This window comes from Lithobates pipiens, unplaced genomic scaffold, assembly GCF_037356315.1.
Source record: "Lithobates pipiens isolate NorthernLeopardFrog02 unplaced genomic scaffold, aLitPip1_a1.2 Scaffold_3, whole genome shotgun sequence".
NCBI classification, from domain to species: Eukaryota; Metazoa; Chordata; class Amphibia; order Anura; family Ranidae; genus Lithobates; species Lithobates pipiens.
In genome coordinates, this window is record NW_027507790.1 from 232,485,055 (window position 1) to 232,505,113 (window position 20,059).

Below are 20,059 nucleotides of genomic sequence, written 5' to 3' on the forward strand. Positions count from 1 at the left end.
GAATGTCTACTTTGTAAAAAGGGGTCATTTGGGGGGTATTTGTACTTTCCTGACTTGTTATGCCCCGTACACACGATCCGAAAATCGTACGGAAAATACCGCTTTCGAAGCGATCGTACGATAATCGGATCGTTAGTACAGAGCTTTCGAGAGCCGATTAGGACAGTACATCCGATATTATTCTATCGGACATGCACGGACATTTTTTTCGTACGATGCCAGATCGTACGATTTTCGTTTAATCAGTACAGCTATCGTTCGAAAATGCAATACAAATGCATTACAACACATGACATCACTTCCGAATTTTTTTTATGTCGTGCGGGAATTTTCGTGACTTTAGTAAACTCATCAGATTCGATCTGAGATTAGCATGCAATAAAAAACGGACGATCATTCGTCCGATAATCTCATCGTGTGTATGGGGCATTAGTGTCTCAAGAAATGAGGTACACCTGATGTACTGAAGGCCTGATCAGATGTGATCAATTTTCAGCGATTGGCACCATAGTTTGTAGACTCTATAACTTTCACAAGGACCAAATAATATATACTAATGTGGGTTATTTTTACCAAAGATATGTAGCAGTATAAATTTTGGCCAAAATTTATGAAGAAAAATTACTAATTAGCAAAAATTTATGACAGAAACGAAGAAAAAGGCATTTTTTTTCACAAAATGTACGTTTTATTTTATTTATAGCACAAAAAATAAAAAACCCACTAGTGATTAAATACCACTAAAAGAAAGCTCTATTTGTGTGGAAAAAAGGACGCAGATTTCATATGGGTACAGTGTTGGATGACTGAGTAATTGTCATCCAAACCGTGAATGCTGAAAATTGGTCTGGTCAGGAAGGGGGTATAAGTGCACTGTATTGAGGTGGTTAAGGGGGGATATTATCAACATGTACAAATATATAAGGGGTCCATATAGTGAACTTGGTGTTGAGTTATTCACTTTACAGTCAACAAAGAGGACAAGGGGGCACTCTTTACATCTAGAGGAAAAGAGATTTCATCTCCAAATATGGAAAGGTTTCTTCACAGTAAGAGCTGTGAAAATGTGGAATAGACTCCCTGGTTCTGGCCTGCTCAGTGGATTGCTTTAAGAAAGGCCTGGATTATTTCCTAAGTGTACATAATATAACGGGGTACAAACATTTATAGGTAAAGTTGATCCGGGGAAAATACGATTGCCTCTCGGGGATCAGGAAGGAATTTTTTCCCCTACTTTAGCAAATTGGATCATGCTCGGCTTTTGCCTTCCTCTGGATCAACTGTGGTTATAGAATTGGGTATATGGGATTGTATGATATTATTATTATTATTTTATTTTTTTTTGGTGGTTGAACTGGATGGACTTGTGTCTTTTTTCAACCTAATGTTTAAAAAGTAAAAGAGCAAAGGACTCAGAGAGGGTTCAGTTAAAACACTGTTAAAGCAAGAACTCTGCTCAGAGTCAGGTGTAGATCCTCACCTCCACTGTTACAGGAGTTGTGCAGAGTGTAGTCCAATGGGCACCAGAGTTGGGCCTAGTCTTAGTAATCAGCTCTCAGGCTTGGTTTATGCATGTGCACCCGCGGGTTCGTACCTGAGGTCCGGTGCATTCCTGTGCACTGGTTCAGGTGCGATTCAGGTCCAAGTTTTAGCCTGAATTCGCACCTGAACCAGCCCCAAAGACGCAGTGGACCCTTTTTCATGTCTTGTGAACCTCAGACATGAAATATGAACAAAGTATATAACCATCTAATAGTGTGTACTTGTCTCAATTAAGAGCACAGAGTGTCATTTCTGTCTGCTGCCTTATTCCTCTGCTATCCGCATGAGTCACTTCTGACAAGTTTTCCTGACACCAAGAGAAAAACAGAGGAGGGAGCTCCAGCACACAGCCTCAGCTCTGTTCCTGTGTGCCATGTACATGGGGGCGTGTCCCTTCCCTCCAATCAGAGCTCGCCTTACTGATCTTCTCAGTGTGTAATTTCAGATCTTAGCCCCCTTTCTTCTGACATCTCAGACTAGCTGTATTAATTCTAGATTCTGAACACATGTAGAGAAGAGAAGACTGCAGATAAACAGGTACAATCTATGTAGGAGGATTTATGCACACTTACTATGTACTACTGCCAGTGGCATCACTAGGGCTGGTGTCACCTGGTGCACTAAAACATGGCGTCACCCCCAAAAGAAAATGTTTTCCTGTTTTCTGAAAGTGGACCAAAGATGCAGCATGTGGAACTTTTTTGGTATGCTTTCAGAAAATGCAGAAAAACAATACGCAACCTAATAGAAATCTATAGGACTGCAGCTATAACAGCCCCCATACCTCTCGACCCTTTTACATTGCACAGCCTCCATACCTCTGGATCCCTTCACATTACATAGCCCTCATACCTCTGCACCCCTTTTCATCACACAGCCCTGCACCCCTGGACCCTTTTACATTAAACAGCCCCTCACCTTTGGATCCCTTTACATTACACAGCCCCCACACCTCTGGACCCCTTAACATTACACAGCTCTACATCCATGTTTTTTTTGTAGTGTAGGTTAACACTGGCAGTCAAGCCTATGTTTTGAATCTGGGTCAGGGTGAGTGATCCAGGGAGGCTGGATGACTCACCAGGCAGCACCACTGATACCGCCCCCTACTTGCTGGAACTTTGAGAATCAGCCCAGCAGGGCAGTGTGGAGTTTGGTTAGAAGCTGGAGATGAAGTGCCGAGGAGGCTGTCGGGGGCCCTTGGGGGTAGCCTACTGGTCTGAGGGGGGGGGGTGTGACCTCAGGTCTGGGGCTCGGGGGCTGGAGGGATCCTGCATAGATGCATGGGAACAAAAGTGAGGCCAGCAGGAGATCTCCAGAGAGAAGACAGCTGGAGTAGTCTGGACAGCAGGAGATCTCCAGGGAGAAGACAGCTGGAGTAGTCTGGACAGCAGGAGATCTCCAGGAAGAGGACAGCTGGAGTAGTCTGGGAGGACTGGTGAATGGCAGTCTGGGATGGCTGGATAGTCTAGTGAAAGGGGCAGCTGCAGCCAGGTGGGCTGGCAGTGCCTGAAGAGATGGTGCTGGAATCAGTAGCCACAGAAAGGTAGCTGGACACTGGACTTTTTCTACACACTAAAGGGACCCACATTCCATCCCTGCCTGTAAAGGGCTTTCGCTGTATCCCCCTAAATAGTGTCCCAGCTGAGTCTTAGTGTTTCCGCAAGCAACAGATGTGCTGGAGGCAGGGGAGTGTACATAGAGAGTGTATATAGTTGAAGTGTCCCTGAAAAGACTTTGTTCCAGGCAAGTGGGCATCCCGTAATAATCCCATCCCCATCCAAGTCATTAACCCCCATTGGTGTGCAAAACCTATTGCATTAGGTTGTGCACCCCAGAGTACAAACACACATGTGTGTATATCAGCAGAGCAGTGGACGGTGTCAGTAGAGCAAAGATTGGTATCAGGGCAGTGTACGGTGTAAGCTGTTTTTTTTTATTATTAATTTTTACAATTTTATTTATTTATGTTTCCAAATTTTTTTGGAGCCTGTTATGGGGCTTTGCTGAAATGTCAAGGGTCTAAACAGACCCCTGATGCCTCCGTTTTGAGACAAAGAAATAAACTGAGGACAGAGATTCCCCAGTCCCTTTCTCTGCAGCCTGCAGTAAACATAGTTTACTATGCTTCAGTTAGGAATAAAGACAAGAGCGACTGGTACAGATCACTCACTGTGTTCATTCGGAAAAGGAATGGGCTGGTTGATGAAATATTAACCAGCCCCCCCCCCTCTCCTGAGAGGAGAGGAGGGAAGCTGACAGCACTGCAGAGGGGAGAGAGGAAGCAGGTTAAGTCAGCACTGCACAGAATGTTTAGGGTGTGCCCAGGCACACCTGGCACAACCAGTGCCCATGCCTATGTTAACCTTTAAATAAAACAAAATAAAAAAAACAAACCTGCATTGACTGTTTCCTGTGTCAGTGAGCCTGTGGAAAATGTGGTGTGCCTGGCTGTGCAGGGTGGAGGATCGCTATACACCAGCAGCTCCTGCGGGGGTGCTCTACATAATGCTTTTTTTTTTTTAATTGATACTTTGAAGCATTCAAGATCACATTAGATTGAAAAATAGTACTTGTGGAGTTGTTTTTATTACATGATATAGTAGCTTCAATTGCACACTTTAGTTTCTATTTTCATGTTTGGTGTTTGCTGTATTGTTCTTTCTGAAATGTGTCATTGTCTCTCACAAATCTCATTCCAGCTGTCAGCACAAATAATGAGTCCCTATAATGCCACTGGCTAAGTGCTATTCTTTCAATTACTATTACACTTAATGAGTATGCAAATGACTACCTACTGAAAGCACGATGTTGGCTACATAAAGGGACAAGTATAATCAAAAGCTTCCAAGACAATTTTAATCAATGGTATCATCTGCATATTTGCTTAAGTATGCACAACACATTTAATTTCTACCTTTTCATATACAGTGCCTTACAAAAGTATTCCCTCCCCTCCCCTTGGCTTTTTACCTATTTTGTTACATTACAGCCTTTAGTTCAATGTTTTTTTAATCTGAATTATATGTGACGGATCAGAACACAATAGTCTAAGTTGGTGAAGTAAAATCAGAAAAATATATACATAAAACTATTTTTCAGAAATCAAAAAATCATAATTGGCATGTGTGTATGTATTCACCCCCTTTGTTATGAAGCCCATAAAAAGCTATGGTGCAACCAATTACCTTCAGAAGTCACTTAATTAGTGAAATTATGTCAACCTCACATGATCATTACATATACACACCTTTTTGAAAGGCCCCAGAGGCTGCAACACCTAAGCAAGAGGCACAACTAACCAAACACTGCCATGAAGACCGAGGAACTCTCCAAACAAGTAAGGGACAATGTTGTTGAGAAGTACAAGTCAGGGTTAGGTTATAAAAAAATATCCAAATCTTTGATGATGCCTAGGAGCACCATCAAATCTATCATAACCAAATGGAAAGAACGTGGCACAACAGCAAACCTGCCAAGAGACGGCCGCACACCAAAACTCATGGACCGGGCAAGGAGGGCATTAATCAGAAAGGCAGCACAGAGACCTAATGTAACCCAGGAGGAGCTGCAGAGTTCCACAGCAGAGACTTCACATAGGATGTAAAATAAGCCATATGCTCCATAGAGTTGGGCTTTATGGCAGAGTGGCCAGAAGAAAGCCATTACTTTCAGCAAAAAACAAAATGGCACATTTTGAGTTTGCGAAAAAGGCATGTGAGAGACTCCCAAAATGTATGGAGGAAGGTGCTCTGGTCTGATGAGACTAAAATTGAACTTTTTGGCCTTAAAGTGGAAGTAAACTCCCTTATCGTTTTCAGCCAAGGAAGCTGCCATCTTTGCCTCTGTTTAACCACTTCAGGACCGCCGTATTGCCAATGTACGTCAACACAATGGCACAGGCAGGCACAATCACGTAGATGTACGTGCCTGCCTTCCAGCGGGTGGATACGGCGGTCCAGTTCGCTCCAGGAGCTGGATACGGCGGTCCAGTTCGCTCCAGGAGCGCTCCGTGATGAGGGGATGGCCGTTGGTTTTCGGCCACCCCCTCTGGATCGCTCCTGGCCAATGAGAAGCTTCCTCCCACTGTGTATTGTTTACACAGGAAGGAGGAAGTGATGTCATTCTCCTCGGGGCGGTCTTTTTGACCGGACTACGAGGAGAAGACTAATAGTAAGTGTGCACCAACACTACACTGACATGTAGGTACACACAGGCACACAAACCCCCCCCGATCCCCCCCCCCCCCCGATCGCTGCATTAGTGTCGCTACAGTCGCTAGGTAGCTAGTTATTTTTTTAGGTTCACCGCCAGGTTTTTATAGCACTAGGTACCCCAATATACTACCCAATAATGGTTTTAACCCCCTGATTTCCGCTAGTTAACCCTTTCACCCCCTTTTGCCAGTGTCACTAAGCGATAATTTTTCTGATCGCTGCATCAGTGTCGCTAGTGTCGCTAGGTAGCTAGTTATTTTTTTAGGTTCACCGCCAGGTTTTTATAGCGCTAGGTACCCCGATATACTACCCAATAATGGTTTTAACCCCCTGATTGCTGCTAGTTAACCCTTTCACCCCCTTTCACCAGCGATCACAGTATAAGTGTCACTGGTGACGCTGGTTAGCCAGTTCGTTATTTAGGTTCCCCGTCAGGTTTTTATATAGCGCCAGGGACCCCCATATACTACCTAATAAAAATTTGAACACCCTGATTGCCCCTAGTTAACCCTTTCACCACTGATCACCGTATAAGTGTTACGGGTGACTCTGGTTAGTTTGTTTTTTATAGCATCAGGGCACCCACCATTTATTACCCAATAAAGGTTTAACCCCCTGATCACCCGGCGGGTGATATCAATTAGGTTTTAGGGTCAGGGTCTGCGTCGCCCCAGGCAGCGCTAGGTTAGTGCCAGTACCGCTAACACCCACACGCAAAGCATACACCTCCCGTAGTGCTATAGAATCTGAACAGATCAATATCTGATCTGATCAGATCTATACTAGCGTCCCCAGCAGTTTAGGGTTCCAAAAAAACGCATTGTTAGCAGGATCAGCCCAGATACCTGCTAGCACCTGCGTTTTGCCCCTCTGCCCAGCCCACCCAAGTGCAGTATCGATCGATCACTGTCACTTACAAAACACTAAACACATAACTGCAGCGATCGCAGAGTCAGGCCTGATCCCTGCCATCGCTAACAGGTTTTTTGGTAGCATTTTATATTTAAATCCGGAAGGCAGTGCTTGGTTTTCGGGGTCCCGTACGTGGCTAGGCTCCCAAAAAGTCCCCCACATGTGGTATCCCCGTACTCGGGAGAAGCAGCAGAATTTATTTTGGGGTGTAATTTGACTTCTGCCCATAGCATGTGTGAGCAATATATCATTTAGTGACAACTTTGTGCAAAAAAAAAAAAGTTTGTAATATTCCCGCAACTTTTGGCAAAATATAAAATATTCCATGGACTCAACATGCCTCTCAATAAATAGCTTGGGGTGTCTACTTTCCAAAATGGGGTCATTTGGGGGGGTTTGTGCTATTTTGGCATTTTATGGCCTTCGAAACTGTGATAGGTAGTGAGGAGTTAAATCAAAAATTTGCACCCTTAGAAATCCTGAAGGTGGTGATTGGTTTTCGGGGTGCCGTGCGCGACTAGACTCCCAAAAAGTCCCACACATGCGGTATCCCCGTACTCAGGAGAAGCAGCAGAATGTATTTTGGGGTGTCATTTCACATATGCCCATAGCATGTGTGAGCAATATATCATTTAGTGACAACTTGGTGCAAAAAAAAAAAGTTTGTAATATTCCCGCAACTTGTGGCAAAATATAAAATATTCCATGGACTCAACATGCCTCTCAGTAAATAGCTTGGGGTGTCTACTTTCCAAAATGGGGTCATTTTGGGGGGTTTTGTGCTATTTTGGCATTTTATGGCCTTCGAAACTGTGATAGGTAGTGAGGAGTTAAATCAAAAATTTGCACCCTTAGAAATCCTGAAGGTGGTGATTGGTTTTCGGGGTGCCGTGCGCGACTAGACTCCCAAAAAGTCCCACACATGTGGTATCCCCATACTCGGGAGAAGTAGCGGAATATATTTTGGGGTGCAATTCCACATATAACCATGGCATGTGTGAGCAATATATCATTTAGTGACAACTTTTTGTAAAAAATTTTTTTTTTTTTTTTTTTTTGTCATTATTCAATCCCTTAGGACAAAAAAAATAAATATTCAATGGGCTCAACATACCCATCAGCAATTTCCTTGGGGTGTCTACTTTCCAAAATGGGGTCATTTGGGGGGGATTTGTACTGCCCTGCCATTTTAGCACCTCAAGAAATGAGATCGGCAGTCATAAATTAAAAGCTGTGTAAATTCCAGAAAATGTACTCTAGTTTGTAGACGCTATAACTTTTGCGCAAACCAAAAAATATACGCTTATTGACATTTTTTTTACTAAAGACATGTGGCTGAATAAATTTTGCCCTCAATGTATGACTAAAATTTAGTTTATTCGATTTTTCTTATATCAAAAAGAAGAAAATATCTTTTTTTTTCAAAATTTTCGCTCTTTTTCCATTTATATCGCAAAAAAAAAAAATCGCAGAGGCAATCAAATACCATCAAAAGAAAGCTCTATTTGTGGGAAGAAAAGGACGCAAATTTCGTTTGGGTGCAATATTGCATGACCGCGCAATTACCAGTTAAAGCAGCGCAGTGCGAAATTGCAAAAAGACCTCTGGTCCTTAAGGTGTTTATTGGTCCGGAGCTGAAGTGGTTAATCTTGAACTGCTATGGTGCTGCACATGTGATTCGTTATGACACCAGCCATTGGATGGTTTGATAGTTTGGCTGAGAGCACAGCCAATGTGCAGTTAGCATTCCCGGCATGCCTTTTTTTTTAACTGTTTAAAACGATGGGTTTACTTCCACTTTAAAACAAAATGTTGTGTCTAGTGCAAATCCAAGTAGTTGGGACTGGGAAACTGGTCAGAGTTGAGGGAAAGATGGATGGTGTTAAATACAGGGATATTCTTGAGCAAAACCTGCACCATTCTGTGTGTGATTTGAGGCTAGGACGGAGGTTCACCTTCCAGCAGGACAATGACCCCAAACACACTGCTAAAGCAACACTTGAGGGGTTTAAGGGGAAATATGTACCATATTTATCGGCGTATAACACGCGCCGGCGTATATCACGAACCCCAAGTTTAGGAGGGAATTTTAAGGAAAAAAACTTTTAAGAGGGAAATTTAAGGAAAAAAAACTTACATTTAAATGCCCATCAATGCAGCCTTGTCAGTGTCATTTGCAGCCTGTCCATCATTGCAGCCTTGTCATTGCAGCCTTGTCATTGCAGCCTGTCTGTCATGCAGCCTGTCTGTCATGCAGCCTGTCTGTCATGCAGCCTGTCCGTCATTGCAGCCTTGTGCATCGTTGTCCCCTCAGTGATGTCAGCTTATATTTTTAAAAATGCCGCCGCCGAGATGTCCTGTGTATCTCGGTGGCGCCCGGAAGTTCTCGGCAGCGTTCGGCCACCTTCGGCCATACTCAGTGATTTTTAGCCGCCTTCGGCCGTACTCGGTGGCTTTCGGCCACCTTCGGCCGTACTCGGAGACTTAGGGCCGAAGGAGACCAAAAGACGCAAGAAGGGCCGAAGGCGGCTGAAAGCCGCCCAGAGCCCAGAAATCGCGGACGATCGGCGTATAACACGCACCCGCGATTTTCCCCTGATTTTAAGGGGAAAAAAGTGTGTGTTATACGCCGATAAATACGGTAAATGTGTTGGAATGGCCTAGTCAAAGCCCAGACCTCAATCCAATAGAAAACCTGTGGTCAGACTTAAAGATTGCTGTTCACAAGTGCAAACCATCCAACTTGAAGGAGCTGGAGCAGTTTTGCAAAGAGGAATGGGCAAAAATCCCAGTGGTATGATGTGGCAAGCTCATAGAGACTTATCCAAAGCGACTTGGAGCTGTGATAGCTGCAAAAGATGTCTCTACATAGTATTGACTTTAGGTGGGTAGATAGTTATGCACATTGACTTTTTCTGTTATTTTGTCCTATTTGTTGTTTGCGTCACAATAAAAAAAAAAGAAAATATTTAAAAGTTGTGGATTCTTTAAATTAAATTATGCAAATCCTCAAATAATCCATGTCAATTCCAGGTTGTGAGGCAACAAAACATGAAAAATGCCAAGGGGGTGAATACTTTTGCAAGGTACTGTAAATGACTAAAGAATGAGATATTTTACAGCTGAACAAATAGTCGCCCATGGGTATTAATTTGAATTTCCACCTTGGAATCGTTATAACAGTCTTGTCTCTCAAAGACTGTGTCCTTTAATAAATTATTTACTTGTATTTTCTCCCTGTCTGAGCACAAGTGTCAGTTTATATTGCTGTCCTATCTCCTATGTGAGCTCAGTGCAATTAAAAAATTGTCACATAACAAAATAGCTTATAGGGTTACATAAAAGAAAACTAAAGTCCTTAATTAACAGTTTTGTCCATCTCTGGCAGCTCAATCAGATAGTGAGTTAATGATCAGCCCTGAGTTGTCCTCCACAGGGAGCATACAGCTTGACATTGAGCTGACATTTCATAGAGGATCTCTAGATGTGGTGGCTGCATTATCCTTTTTTTCATGCTTTCGCCCCTTTATTTTCACCTGGTGATCCTACCAATAACACACTTTTGCCTCCTTGTGGTGTGGGGTTCCACTTAAAATGAATACCAGACCCAATAGATACCAGCTATGGGGGGCCTCATGCCATTTCTTTGTTACAATACCATTGCCAGCAATTTAAATGTAATTTCATTCATTTTTTTTTCTTTAGAAATGTCAGTTTTGTTGCAGTAGGTTCTAACCATGGTACAGATGCACCACTTTACAGGCAGAAAAGGGGGACACCCCCCCCATGCACTATATTTAATGGAATACATTTTTTTTATTTTTTTTGTACTTTAACCACTTCAGCCTCGGACCAATTGTCAGCCTAAGGACCAGAGGTCTTTTTACAATTTCGCACTGCACTGCTTTAACTGGTAATTGCACGGTCATGCAATGTTGTACCAAAACTAAATTTGTGTCCTTTTCTTCCCACAAATATTTTAATGGTATTTTATTGCCTCTGTGATTTTTATTTTTTGCGATATATAAATGTAAAAAGACCGACAATTTTGAAAAAAAAATATATTTTCTACTTTTTGTTATAAGAAAAATCGAATAAACTAAATTTTAGCCATACATTTAGGCCAAAATGTATTCAGCCACATGTCTTTAGTAAAAAAAATGTCAATAAGCGTATATTTATTGGTTTGCGCAAAAGTTATAGCATTTACAAACTAGAGTACATTTTCTGGAATTTACACAGCTTTTAATTTATGACTGCCTATCTCATTTCTTGAGGTGCTAAAATGGCAGGGCAGTACAAACCCCCCCCCCCCAAATGACCCCCATTTTGGAAAGTAGACACCCCAAGGAAATTGCTGAGAGGCATGTTGAGCCCATTGAATATTTTTTTTGTCCCAAGTGATTGAATAATGACAAAAAAAAAAATGTTTACAAAAAGTTGTCACTAAGGCCGCGTACACACGGGCGGACTGTTCGCCCAACCTTGTCCGCTGAACAGTGTTTGGGCGGACAGTCCGCTCGTGTGTGGGCTTTCAGCGGACAGTTTCAGCGGACAGTTTGACGGACAAAGTCTTTCGGAAATTCCGAAAAACTGTCCGCTGAAACTGTGTTTGAGCGAACAGTCCGCCCGTGTGTAGGCTACTTTCGAAATGAGCAAACTGTTCCCGCTCGGAGGAAAGTCTGCTCATTTCGAGGTAGGCGGGGCCCGCGACGGAGACGTCGCGGGCTCCGCCGCCTGGAATGGGCTTAAAGGGGAACCCCAACGCCGAAAAAAATCGGCGTGGGGGTTCCCCCAAAGTCCACAACAGACCCTTGTCCGAGCACGCTACCCGGCCGGCCAGGAAAGGGGGGCGAGCGAGCGCGCCCCCCTCCAATCTGGTGGAAAAGTCCGGTGGACAATCCCCCCATGTGTGGGCTCCAGCGGACATTTTTTAGCCAAAAGTCCGGCGGACTAAGAAAGTAGTTTTGCACCAAAATATGTCCGTCGGACTCACAGTCCGGCGGACAATACGGCCGTGTGTGTGCTAGTCCGCCGTACTTTTGAAATGAACAGACTTTTCCCGCACGGAGAAAAGTCCGTTCATTTTGAGCGCGGCTCCAGGTAGCCGTGACCAGCAAAGGAAGCGTCGCTGGCCCCGTCACCTGGTATGGAGTTAAAGGGGAAGCCCTACGCCGAAAAAATGGCGTGGGGGTCCCCCCAGGTCCATATAGCGCCCCCCTCCTGAGCCGTACCAGGCCGCGTTCCCTCAACATGGGGGGGTGCTTTGGTGAAGGGGGGCCGCGCGGCCCCCCCACCCCAAAGCACCTTGTCCCCATGTTGATGAGGACAAGGGCCTCTTCCCGACAACCCTGGCCGTTGGTTGTCGGGGTCTGCGGGCGGGGGGCTTATCGGAATCTTTGAGCCCCCCACCTTACGTGAATGAGTATGGGGTACAATGTACCCCTACCCATTCACATGTGAATTTTTTTTTTTTTAAAACACAACACGCAAGGGTTAAAATAGTTTATTGCACAGCTCCGGGGGTCTTCTTCTGTCTTCGAGGATCTTCTCGTCGGACTCCCCCGTGTGGCCCCCCCTTCCCCAAAGCACTCCCCATGTTGAGGGCACGCGGCCTGGTACGGCTCAGGAGGTGGGGGCGCTCGTCGCCACCCCCTTTCCTGACCGGCCGGGTTGCGTGCTCACATAAGGGTCTGATATGGACCTAGGGGGGACCCCCACACCGTTTTTTCAGCGTAGGACTTCCCCTGTAACTCTATATCAGGTGATGGGGCCATAGACGCTTCCTTCGCTAGTCCCGGCTACCTGGAGCCGCGCTCAAAATGAACGGACTTTCCTCCGTGTGTGTGGGCAAGTCCATTCAGTTCAAAAGTACGGCGGATAATCCGGCGGAAAAGTCATGTGTGTGGGCAGGTCCGCTCGTTCAGACAGTCCGGCGGACTTTACGGCGGTTTGTCCACCAGACTAAGTCCGCCGGATAGTCTGATCGCGTGTACGCGGCATTAGGGTGCAAATTTTTGATTTCACTCCTCACTACCTATCACAGTTTCGAAGGCCATAAAATGCCAAAATAGCACAAAACCCCCCAAATGACACCATTTTGGAAAGTAGACACCCCAAGCTATTTGCTGAGAGGCATGTTGAGTCCATGGAATATTTTATATTTTGCCATAAGTTGCGGGAATATTACAAACTTTTTTTTTTGCACAAAGTTGTCACTAAATGATATATTGCTCATCCCAAAATATATTCTGCTGCTTCTCCTGAGTATGGGGATGCTTGGTTTTTGGGGTCCCGTACGGGGCTAGGCTCCCAAAAAGTCCCACACATGTGGTATCCCCATACTCAGGAGAAGCAACAGAATGTATTTTGGTGGTGTAATTCCACATATGCCCATGGTATGTTTAAGCAATATATCATTTAGTGACAACTTGTGCAAAAAAATAAAATTATTTTTCCCGCAACTTGTGTCAAAATATAAAATATTCCATGGACTCGACATGCCTCTCAGCAAATAGCTTGGGGTGTCTACTTTCCAAAATGGGGTAATTTGGGGGGGGGGGGGGGTTGAACTGTCCTGGCATTTTATGCACAACATTTAGAAGCTTATGTCACACATCACCCACTCTTCTAACCACTTGAAGACAAAGCCCTTTCTGACACTTTTTGTTTACATGAAAATTTATTAATTTTTTTGCAAGAAAATTACATTGAACCCCCAAACATTATATATTTTTTTGAAGCAAAGGCCCTGCAGATTAAAATGGTGGGTATTGCATTTTTTTTTCCACACAGTATTTGCACAGGGATTTTTCAAACGCATTTTTTGTGAAAAATACACTTTTTTAAATTTTAATGCACTAAAATACACTATATTGCCCAAATTTTTGATGAACTAAAAAAGATGATCTTAGGCCAAGTACATGGATACCAAACATAACATGCTTTAAAATTGCGTACAAACACGCAGTGGCGAAAAACCACATACATTTTTAAAAGCCTTTAAAAGCCTTTACAGGTTACCACATTAGATTTACAGAGGAAGTCTACTGCTAAAATTACTGCCCTCGATCTGACCTTCGTGGTGATACCTCACAATTGCTATTTACATATGACGCCAGACCGACGCTTGCGTTCGCATTTGTGCAAGAGCAGGGGGGACAGGGGTGCTTTTTATTTTTTGCTTTATTTTACATTTTTAAACAGCTCCTTAAATTTTTTTGTTTTAATATAATTTTTATTGTTATCTTAGGGAATGTAAATATTCCCTATGATAGCAATAGGGAGTGACGGGTACTCTTTTTTTTGAAAAAAATTGGGGTCTATTAGACCCTAAATCTTTCCTCTGCCCTCAAAGCACCTGACCACACCAAGATCGGTGTGATAAAATTCTTTCCCAATTTCCCAATGGCGCTGTTTATATCCGGGAGGGGGGACATTCCCTCCCACTGCTTGTTAAAGCAATCTAGAGGCTAATTAGCGGCTAGGATTGCTTTTACATGAAAGCTGATCACTGGCTGAAAAGAATGATACCAAGATGATACCTAAACTCACAGGCATCATTCTGGTATAACCATTCAAAGTCCAGCAACATACCAGTAGGTTGCTGGTCCTTGTCGGACATATATTGTAATCTTTTTTTCATGCAGCCTGGCAGGACGATAAAAAGAGATTGATCGGTGGCTATGCCCACCATTAGATACCTCCCTTCATCCACCCACTTCTAATGATGGGCATACATGCACCATTTATATATGTCGAAGCATGGGGGCATCCTCCCACAAAAACCTTATGCCGCGTACGCGCGGTCGAACTTTTCCACGGGCAAGCCCTCCGTCGGAATTTCGACCATATGTACGCGGCATTAGGGGGGCATCCTTCCGCAAAAAAGTTATGCCGTTTACACACGGTCGAATATTTACACGGGCAAGCCCTCCATCGGAATTTCGAATTTATGTACGCGGCATTAGGAGCAAAATCGCTCCTCAGCCCCTGCTGCCCCCACGCTTCGGCATATATGCTCTTTTTTTTAACTATGGTGGTGAAATCATCTCCTACAGCACTGGAGTCATGGCTTTATGTATCGTGGGAGCAAACGCTGTTGCTGTCAAGATAAATAAATCCGCGCTGCAGCTGAATGGCACACCTGAAAACAAAAAAATGGTTAACAATAAAACACAGTAAACAGTAAAGTATAAAAAAAATTACATACCTGAAAAGAAAGCATGATAAAACATAATAAAATATTGCAGAACAGAATACAGTAAAAAAGAGCAACAATAGAGAGAATGATAGAGAACAATAAAACGATAACTATTTTTGGTTTTTATATTTTATATATTTTTTTTTTTTACACTTTGTTTTTTGTAACTGTAACAACTGTAATGGTTCGGGTCTCTCAAAATGCGATGGCATCTTGGGAGACCCTGTGTAAGTGTGTCCTAGCCTGTGAAATGCTGTACCCTACGCTAAAACTTCACTAGTGTGTGTAGCGTTCAAAACATTCACCGATGCAAAGACCAGGATTGCCAGCACAGCTTGGACAATAATAACAGATGTCATGCATATATCCGCGCTTGGTACAGACACGACCTCTTCTTTGGGGAGCTTGTTGGGTAGGGGTACTCGGAATGACATATGGAAAATGCCTCTCATGCAGCCGGCTTACTGCATTTGGTTGGGAATGGTGAGGTGCAGAACCGTCTGGATGCAGAAGGTCTGTGCCAATCTCTTTCTGGGATAAAAGAAAGGATAAAGTCCCGCCTGAAGCTCTGTATAGCACATGAGCGTTCAGCAAAGCCAATTGAAATAAGTAAACAGACACTTTTTTTGTACCAGCGTCTGGCCTTATGGGCAACTAGATACGGCGCCAACAACTGGTCATTGAGGTCCACCCCTCCTATATTTTGGTTATATTTGTGGACACAGAGGGGTTTCTCCACAATATCAGTCACGTATGAATTTGGACCATCGTGTCTGCATGAAGGGAGGTAAGAACGAAAACATTCTTATTATCCCTCCACTTCATAGCGAGCAAGTTATTACACTGCAAGCAGGCTCTCTCCCCCAGCCTAAGACGGGAATCTACAAGCCCCTGGGGAAAGCCCCGGTGATTAGGTTGCACAGTGCCACATGCTCCAATCTGCTGATCAAACAAATGACTAAACAGTGGCACGCTCATGTAATAATTGTCCACGTACAAGTGGTACCCCTTTCCGAATAAGGGTGACACCAAGTTCCACACTATCTTGCCAGCGCTCCTATGTAATCTGGGCAGTTCTCCGGCTCTACGTAACTATCTTTTCCCTCATAAACCGCAAAGCTCCATGTATAGCCTGTTGCCCTGTCACAGAACTTATAGAGCTTGACCCCGTATCTGGCACGCTTGTTGAGAATGTACTGTTTGAATGACAAGTGGCCAGAAAATGTAATCAGGGACTCATCAACGCAGACAACTTGATGGGGAATAAACAAGGCTGCAAAAAGTTGGTTGAAGTGGTTTATGAGGGGCAGAATTTTGTAGAGCCGATCGCATTCAGGGTCTCCACGAGGACGACAAAGTTCATTGTCGTTGAAGTGCAAGAACCACAAGATCTGCTCGTATCGTTTCCTTAGAGAACACGGCATATGGTCAGTCGGATGCTTGGACCAATACGTCTGCAACGTCATGAATTTATGTGTGTCCATGTTGAGGGAAAGGCCCAGAAAGGTCTTTAGTTCGGAAACCGTAATTGGTTTCCAACCTCTGGCAACTGGGGATTAGCGGCGATGTGTTGACCAGCATATAAATTAGTTTGGTCCACAATAGATCTATAGAGATCTTCCGTGCAAAACAAAAAATCAAGTGCCGTAAAATCAGCTGTTTCCACCTGAATACCGGGTTGGCCAGTGAATGGGGGAAGTACTGGTGCTGCAGAAGTAGTGGGCACCCCCAATCAGGATTGGCAAATTCTGCAGGAAGGGCACTATGGGAACGATGGGCCTGCCTTTGTCTTCTTCTTGGTGGCAGAGGGACACTACTTGTGTTTGCCACCTCGCCAGCTTGAACTGCACTTATGGGACTCGCCACGTCACCACGTGTTACTGCAGTGCTGGATGTATGTCCAGGGTGTACTAGGCCGCTGGTGCTTGCCAGTTCACCAGAAGGATGAGTGGCGCTAGTACTGGCTCTCTGCTCCATACGAGGGACCTGCGGTTCTTGCACCTCAGCAACATCAGAAGATCGGGATCTGGTATGCCTGACCTTAGCAGGGACCTCACCTTCATCATCAGAGCTATCTGTCATGGAGCCGCTGTCCTCTACAGGATCGTATGCTGAGCCTGAATCTGACAGATGAGTGACTTCCTCTTCACTATCTGTCATGCCTTCCCCACCCACTGGAAGGCAGGCATGTACAGGTACGTGGTTGTGCCTGTCCGTGCCATTGTGCTGACGTATATGTACATGCGGCGGTCCTTAACTGGTTAAGCATCATTAAAATCTATGCTCCTGCACATAAGCCTTCAGAATGGGGATTTTGAAGCACCGGATTAGAGCCATAGGCTCTAATTGGCTTCAATATATGTGGGCTTGTGGCGCAGAGCATTGCGCCATGAGCCCACCCAGGTGTTACAACAGTGAATGAACATTCACTGTTGTAACACTGATCCTCAATCCAGCCAATCAGAAGTGGGTGTGAGACCCGTTTTATAATTGGCCAAAAAAAAGAAGACTCCCAACTGTTCGCCTTCACTTCCGGTTTCTCTTAGCTGAGATGGTGGCGCCAGCATCCGAGAGCTGACTCAAGAATCAGCTTGGGTGAGGTCACCGCTGGATGCCTGGGCATTAAAAGTCAGCAGCAACAATATTTGCAGAGGAGGGTGGGGTGGAACTCCGCTTTAAGTACCCCTGCTGCGGGAAGTGCCACACATCGAATGACAGACACCCCAGCGTGTAAACCTCAATAATACCAAGCAATATATTATAAACACAATGCACAAATAACACACCTGGCACCTGCCTACATGCAGCTGGCCTATTAAAGTCTATGGCAGGCTGCGGCAGGAATATCGAGTGGTACCAGCATTTAAGGCCCTGTCTGTTTAGGGATCAGGTTCAGGAACGCAGGTCTTATGTATTCTAGAACCTCATCCCTGAACAGATAGGGCTTAGTAGGGAGGCTCTGCAATTGAATGCCTTATGCCACGTACACACGACCGGACTTTCCGGCAGACTAGGTCTGAAGGGATTAGGTATTAGCCCTTGTACACAAGGTCGGAGATTCCGTCGGAATGTGCCCGATCAAAGCGGTTTGTCGGATATTCCGACTGTGTGTGGTCTGCATCGGACTGTTTCCGTAGGGATATCCGTCGGACCAAATTTTCCAACTTGCTGGAAATATTTTTAAAAAAAATGCTCCAATCGGACATGCTCCGATCATGTGTAGAGAATTCCGATCGGACAAAGTACCACGCATGCTCAGATCAAATTCCTACATCAAAGCTATTAGCTACTAGCCTGAACGTAGTCCCATCGTAACGAAATTACGTCATCACATTCTGAAAGATCGGATTTTCTGACAACTTTGTCCGACCGTGTGTATGCAACAGTTTCGGACAAGATCCGTCGGACAAAATCCGACAGATTTGGTTGTCGGAATCTCCGACCGTGTGTACAAGGGCTTAGACCTAGAAATAGAACATGTTTCAAATCTATCCGACGGACTCAATTTCCGACGGACTTAAATCGGGAAAACCGTTTGTCTGTGTGCTGGTCAGATGAACCAAATACGTCGCAAGGGAAGCTATTGGCTATTGGCTACTGGCTATTGAACTTCCTTGTTTAGTCCTGTTTACGTCATCATGTTCAAAACGAATGGACTTTAGAATGAACTTAGTCCGGTTGTGTGTGGCCAAGTCCGTTAGTTTGGAAAGTCCGTCGGAACTCCGCCGAAAGTCCATCGGACCTAGTCTGCCGGATGTATACGTGGCATTAGTGTTCAAGGGGTCATAGAGGGAAGATCACCAGAGCTTTCCTGTAGAAGATCTACTGTATGTATTAACACTTCCCATGGAAATAGCAGTACTTCTGATAACCACAGTCATGTCAAGTTTATATTGTAACATTTTTAAACTGAATTAAACCACGAAGTGCCTCGTGTATAAATCACTTTATCAACTTTTATTCAAGAGATCCTCAGCTGTTTATTATGGGACATGGAAAATGATTCAAAGCCTTTAAATGAACAGCACTCTAGCAAAGGTCAGCGACTGCTATTTGTACTGCTGTACTTTGGAGGAAATATACGTTTAATTTCCCATTTTTCCTGTGTGATGGGTTCATCTGTGTGAAATGTAATATGTGATTGTGAAGAGACCCACTACGTCCCCAGCAGAAGAACTCCCATTAAAGTACTGATGACATCTCAGTGGACACACTGAAGTCATTAACCCCGCCGTCTTTTCTGCTAATAGCCCAATTACTGGCTCATTGGTGCTGTGAAAGGCAGTTTTCCTTGGACTTGACTTCTGTTCACTAACATCTGAGTTCATAGAATAACGCAGCCAATTGTAGATTTCTTTTTGTGCTTTTAGAGAACAACTCTACACAAAATTGTCATTTCTGTATTGGGTGGGAAACTAGTTAAAGACAAGGCATTTTTCTGACATTTGTTGTTTAAATTAGTATTTTTTGCTAGAAAATCACTTAGAACCCCCAAACATTTTATATATATATATATATATATATATATATATATATATATATATATATATATATATTAGCAGAGACCTTAGAGAATAACATGGCGGTTGTAGCAATATTTTATGTCACACTGTATTTAAGCAGCAGTGTTTCAAACACAATTTGTTTGGAAAAAATACACTTTCATGAATTAAAACAAAACCAAACAGCTAAGTTAGCCCAATTGTTTTGTATAATGTGAAAGATGATGTTACGCCGAGTAAATAAATACCTAACATGTCATGATTTAAAATGTTGCATGTTTGTGGAATGGCGACAAACAATGGTACTTAGAGATCTAGTGCTGGAATTATTGCTTCTGCTCTAACAATCACGGCGATACCTCACATCTGGGGTTTGAACACCGTTTACATATATGAGCGTGACATACGTATGCGTTTTCTTCTGCGCACAAGCTCTAGGGGCGGGTCCTTTGAATACATTTTTTTTTCTTATTTATTTTACGTTTTAATTATTTCTTTTTACACTGTCCCTTTAAAAAGAAAATTTTGATCGCTTCTATTCCTATTACAAGCAATGTAGACATCCCTTGTAATAGAAATAAGCATGTCAGGTCCTCTTTATTGAGAGATCTGGGGTCAAAAAGATCTTATCTTGATACTTAAAAACAATAAAAAAAAAAAATGTAATTCTACATTTATTAATA

The 20,059-nt window shown here is 43.8% G+C and overlaps 1 protein-coding gene across 1 annotated transcript in view; it reads left to right on the forward strand.

Annotated features, from left to right (window-relative positions):
- Positions 1–20,059, forward strand: part of ADAMTS12 (ADAM metallopeptidase with thrombospondin type 1 motif 12) — a 678,211-nt gene that overhangs the window by 219,029 nt on the left and 439,123 nt on the right. The window lies entirely within an intron of this gene.